The 5830-nt window shown below is 56.2% G+C and overlaps 1 long non-coding RNA gene across 1 annotated transcript; it reads right to left on the bottom strand.

Moving 5' to 3' along the window:
* Nucleotides 1–2456: 2456 nt before the first annotated feature.
* On the bottom strand, nucleotides 2457–5265 carry LOC149998109 (uncharacterized). Its single transcript, XR_016514183.1, has 3 exons — nucleotides 5026–5265; nucleotides 4766–4844; nucleotides 2457–2623 (listed from the first exon to the last, which is right to left on the bottom strand). It is a non-coding gene; the product is annotated as an uncharacterized LOC149998109 (long non-coding RNA).
* Between the last annotated feature and the right edge of the window lie 565 nt (nucleotides 5266–5830).

Raw genomic sequence — 5830 nt, 5'->3', positions numbered from 1 at the left:
GGTGCCCCAGGAAGACAGAGCAGCAGGGGAAGGCCCTGTGCTGAGGACCAGCTGGTGGCCTGCAAGGGGAGGGTCTGTTACCTGAGGGGCAGGGAGTGGGGATGGGAGGCGGTAGGCACGTGTGAAGCAGCATGCTGCACTCTGAGCCAGATGCAGGGACAAAAACCAGCTCGAGCAAACGTTTCTGAACAGTTGAGTAAGGAATGTGCAGGACCTTGGGTCGTGAAAGAACTTGGGTACCAAGCTGCGAAGCTTGGCCTTTGATCCGAGAGTGAGGAAAGCCACTGGGGCCAGGATGCAAGGGAGTAACGGGGGGGGGGGGGGGAGCTCACTCTGAGGTGGGGGGTCGATGGCAAGGGTGCATTATGAGGCCACAGCAATGGTCCTGGGGAAACGGTGATGGGGGCTTGCTCTAGAGTTAAGGTATATGGGATGGAAAGAAGGGACAGTTCCCGGAGATATTAAAAAGGTAAACTAGACAGGACATAGTGACCGATGAAAGGTGGGGTGAGAGAATGACAAGGGAGCAGGTTCTTCAGGACACTCCTGGTTACTCTCCCCAGCCTGAGCACGTCACTTAGGAGCTGGACTTCCAGGTGGGCTTCAGACCCTTCAACCCTCGTGCACAAGGTAGGGCTCCCTGGCTTTGGCCTGGGCGCACTCCCCTGCATACACCTCTTCCATTGACACCTGCTCCTGGTCACCCACACAGCCCAGGTCCAGGCCTGAACCCTGCCCAGCCCCACTTAGGGACCCTGAGGCAATCATGCCAGCCCAGAGCCTCCAAGTCCTTCTGACAACTCTCCTTGTGATTCCAAAGACCTCATTTCACCTGTTCCTGGGCCAGTGGGACCCAGTGGAGCGATCAGGAGGTTGCAGAAAACAGAAGTCCAACATGAAGTTGAAACAGAGGGTACAAATCATACAGCGATGGTGGGCCCTGAGGATCTCACCAAGCGAGATAGAGAGAAGACTGTGTGTGGCCCAAACAGCCACGTCCCAGTGACTAAGAGCACACATGGGGTTATTTTGACCTGAGCGCACACTTATCTCCTCTGAGTCTCTGTTTCATTACCTGTAAAGTGGGGATAATGACGCACCTCCATCAAGGTTATTGTTTCAGGGTCGAACTTAGATAAGGCATAGCACACGGCAGGCACACAAGTCTGCCTTAATATGGAAAAGAGACGAGTATCCCCCTACCTATGACCTAATGAGTCATTGATCAACCCATCCCCAACTCCAGCGAGGAGCTGGTCCCCCATCACTGTCCCCTTGTGTGAGCAGCCCTCAAGGGCTATCATCCCCCTGCCTGGGAGGCAAGAACTCCGCTAAATGCAGAGCCAAACGCCAGGGTGGGACACAGGTGGGGACGGGAGTGGCCTGACAGTGGACCAGCAGTGGAAGGACGCTGTGGATGCTCAGCCACCCCTCAGGTATGACCAGGGCATGAGGAGATGGCAGGTTAACGGGGAGGGGTGGTCCACCTCAGAGCCCCTCTTCTCCCTGGGGGTCACCAGCCATGCCTCGGTCAGCAGTTCAGTACTTGCAGGGTTCTCTGAGGCCTTTCCAGAAGAATCTACAATGATCCTGAGTCTCCTGCCACCTTTCTTCTTCACACTGAGTCCATCCCTAGGGCCCAGGACGCTGAGCCCCAGGTTAACGGGAGCCAGCGCTGCTGCTTCTGAGCGTCCCCCGCACTGAGGAAGGCGGAGAACTTCGGGTGGCTGCCTGAAAGCCACCCGTGCCCTCCCCCCCACACGCCGCCCTCCCAGCAGTGGGTCACAATACATATGGCGGCTCTTACCCAGAATGTGACAGCCACCGTCACTATCAGTGGCACATGAATGTCCTGCTGCTGGATGACATGGAGCAGCCAGGGGAGCTCCCTAGCTGACGTCCCCAGTGGCCTCCCCAGTCACCGCGCACCACCCCTTGGCAGCCACCAGTGTGTGAGAATCACCAGCCTGAGGCCCAAGGCACGGTGGCCAGAGCCACAGAGAGTAAGAGCCCTCTCAAACAAGCCAGAGGTGCAAACTCCAGACCCAGGAAGGAGTGCCAGATAAAATGTAGGACACTTAGCTAAGTGTGAATTTCAGGTACACAGCCAATCATTATTTAATGGAAGTATGGGACGCACGCATAGTAAACTGTGTAGTGTATCCAAAATTCACCTATAACTTGGGCATCCTGTTTTTGTTATCATTATTTTCTGTTGTTTGCTTCTTTTGCTAAATCTGGCAAACTTGCATTCAGGTAAAGAATCTAGGAAACTGCCAGTGTGCTCAAGGGAGGCACTGAACCCCCACCTCTCGCCCCCAGGAAGGGAGGCCCACCTTCCATGGTAGGCGTTTAGGAGCCTCCATGAGACCCAGCCCAGGTGGACAGGGAAGCAACTCTGAGATGCTCTGGACTCAACAAGCTAAACACAGTAAGAACTGAGAAACACACTTACATAAACTATTCTTTATTTATTGGCTTGTCATCCTCCTGGGCCAGGACCCAGACCACATCTCCCAGCCTGCAGGGCACGGCCTGGCCCATCCACATGGGATCCTAGAAGTCACAGCCATCCACCCAGTCGCTGAGGTCCCGGCCCTGGCAGTGATGCCTCCAGGCCTCCCTGAGGATGCAGAGAGGGGAAGAGGAGACCCAATCAGCGGCAGCCTTCAGGCCCTGCTCAGAGGAGAACAGGAAGGAGACAGGCGCTCTAAACCACAAGCGAGCAGAGGAAAGGGGTTAGCAAGGAAAAGAGAGAAAAAGGAACTGTGTTCCCCAGCAAAGAACCCCCTAGGAGAACTTAAAACGGAACAGAATGGTCCTTAACAATAGTGCTCTACATAGCCTGCTCATTTTCCCAATGGGGTTACAGAGTAATTTGCTCAAGTTCACTCAGAGGTCAGTGGCAAAGGCCTGGAGTCCTGGGGTCCAGTCCAAAGCTCTTTTCCTACAGCCTGCTGCTTCTGCAGACAACAATGCCACTTTACGTGCGCATGGCCCTTTACGCTCCACACAGCACGGTCACAGCCTGTCCCCCAGCAGCCCCGTGAGGTAGATGGGGCAGATACTATGTTCCCTGCATTCTGATGGAAAACTGAGACCGACACACACTGACTTGCCCAAGGGCCACACCTGGTGAACCACAGAACTGCGCCCACACCCAGCTCTCCTGAGTCTTCCAACTGCCGGTGACCGGAGCTTACAGACCCAAGACCACTGCCTCGTTTAGCGTCCCACTGGCATTGTGAGGAAGACAAGAAAGATCCTGGGGTCCTGGGGTCGCATGGTCCCTGTTCCCAGGGGTCCCAAATTTGATAACTAGTATCCACCCTGCTGGCAATGTCAAAGGGCCCAATGACCTGAGCGTCTGTAAGGGACCTCTACCGCCCTATCAACGAGGGTGGTCCACGGGGGTCATTGTCTGTTCCGTTAGACTGTGGGCCCCTGAGGGCAAGCACAGGGGTCTCAGCCATCTCAGGAGCCCAGCGCCCAGCACAGGGCTGTCCTCCATGTGAGCATGTGGAAGGAGTAAGCTGCATGCTTTCCACATTCTGGGACCAGCTCCTATCGCCTTGGCCGCCTCTGAGGGGGTCTACAGTCGAGTCCACACCAGTGTACAAAAGAGAGCTGTTCATTGATTGAACCCAAAGGGACCAGTGTCGTCCATCCCAGGGTGGTACCCCGAGGCCTCGAGCCCTTGGACTCCCCCTGAGCCAGGGTCACACTTCCTGACACACGTGCACTATGTCCTGCTGAGCTGCCTCACCCCACATCCCGTTCCCGGGGCTTCATCTGCTCTCAGACCAGCAGGTCTCCAAAGCCATAGCCACTGTCAAGGCCCACCTCAGGCCTGCTCTCTATTCACAGCCCTGGTCACCTCCCCCTCCCCCTCCCTGACCACAGAGCTCCCGTCCCTGGTCCTCCTCACAGCCCCTCATTCCCAACCCTTCTGCCGCCTGCCACCTGGGGAACTGTCCTGGTCCGGACCCACAGCTCTCAGCCGGGCTCCTGTAAAGGCTCCTCCACGGGTCTCCTGCCTCTCTTCTTCCCTAGACATTTCCTGCCTTCCAGTCACTCCAGCAGCCTGTCCCTGTCACACCAACCACCTGGAGCATCTTACCTTCCCCACAGGCTGCCCCCTGCTGGTCTCGCATCCAGAAATGAGAGTAAAGGAGGCTGGAGACTCTGAAATTCCCACCAGAAGAGGCTGGGGAGCTGTTGGGCCTCTGCCTAGGGGACCCTCTGTGGACCACAGGTCCAGTCTGATGCCCATCGATGCTCACCCCAACGCCCTGCCTGGGAGCAGGGCTTCCCATCATGTGGGAAGATGAGGGAAAGGCGAGGGCTGGCGGGGGAGGCTCTGGCAAGCCCACCCTGCTCCAGCAGGGGATTTACTGTTTCGTCTGTGCACACCGTGGGCATTATATAAAAGGTAGGTGGACAAAGGTGCCACCGTTCAAACGCTAACAAAAGGTTTGCTGGACCCAGACCTCATGGACCTGGAGGCAGGCTTCCCAACAGATCAAAGCCTGGGAGAGCCCGGCCGGGCCCCACGCCCCCTTGTGAGTGGCTTATCCTCCCTGACACTCGTGTGTGGTCAGTAAGCTCTTCAGTGGTAGACACCTCTGCCCCCGGAAGGTGTGAGGATGAGACTGAAGCCATGAGAGGGTGGCAGGGACACAGCGGGCTCTCAGAAAAGGTGAGTCCCTCTGCTGCCCATCAGTCCTGGCCACCTCCCCTGCGGGGCTCCAGCCCAGTTACTCACCAGCTGCTCAGGCCCTGGTTCCCCTGACTTATCTTCATGGCACAGATAACAGAATCCTTGAGGTTAGGATCCAGTAAGTCTAGGGTGTGAGGCAGAGGAACACCGTGAGGGAGCAGGTCATACATGAAGAATATGTGTGTGTGTATTTCTCTCTGTGATGCGCACCCCCCCACCCCACACACACACAGACACACACACACTTCCATTCTAAGCCCAGCTCTGTCTCTTGACCTCTCTGGAAGCACAGGTCTTGCTCTTACCACTTTCATCTCTTATCAGAAGCAATTCCCAGTCCATTCCTTTAGCTCTCAGAATAGCTTCCCCTCTGGGACTCCAAACTGATTGATGGAGGGCCCACCCTGATCATTGTCCTTTCCCTCTCTCCTTGGTAGGACCAGCAGGATGTAAGGAAATCCCCACCCAGAGAAAAAGGCAAGAGGAGCAAACAAAACGGGAAAGAAGCAAAGGTCGGTGCAGAGGCCTGGCCTGGCCAGCCCCAGGCTCAGGCCAGCCTACCAATGCAGTACATCCGGCACATGTTGGTGGCATTTTCAGTGAGACTTTTGCACCACTTCCGGCTATTGATCTGGAAGATGCCATTGTTGGTGCTTCCATCAGGTTCATAGTCCACAGCATCTGCGTTGAAGCCACTTGCAAAGTAAGCTAGACAGATCCCTGCATAGGGTGGAGACACAGACCTGTGGGTCACACATGATGGTCAAGGCCAACCCAGAGCAGAGTGTTCATGGTGCGGGTCCCACACATTAGTGCCTTTGGGCTCCAACTCCTGCTGGCAGGTGATCAGGGCAGGTGCCCTCCCTCCTACTTGACAGACTAATCCACCGAGGCCCAGAGGGACAAACTGACTTCTCAAGGTTACATGAAGCTACCAAATGGCAAGCCTCAAGCCCGGACCTCAGGCCTCCTGCCCCTACGCCAGTGATCTTCCCCTTGTCTCACTGCCCTGCACAGTTCGAGGCCCAAGAGCTGACTGTGGAATGAATGAGCGAGCGAGTGAGAACTCAGTCTTCGGAGGCGAGACTAGGAGTATGCAGGTGGGACCTG

The sequence above is a fragment of the Furipterus horrens genome, unplaced genomic scaffold, assembly GCF_987537825.1.
Source record: "Furipterus horrens unplaced genomic scaffold, mFurHor1.1.pri manual_scaffold_11, whole genome shotgun sequence".
Classification (NCBI taxonomy): domain Eukaryota; kingdom Metazoa; phylum Chordata; class Mammalia; order Chiroptera; family Furipteridae; genus Furipterus; species Furipterus horrens.
This window is presented reverse-complemented; position numbering and strand designations above follow the sequence as displayed.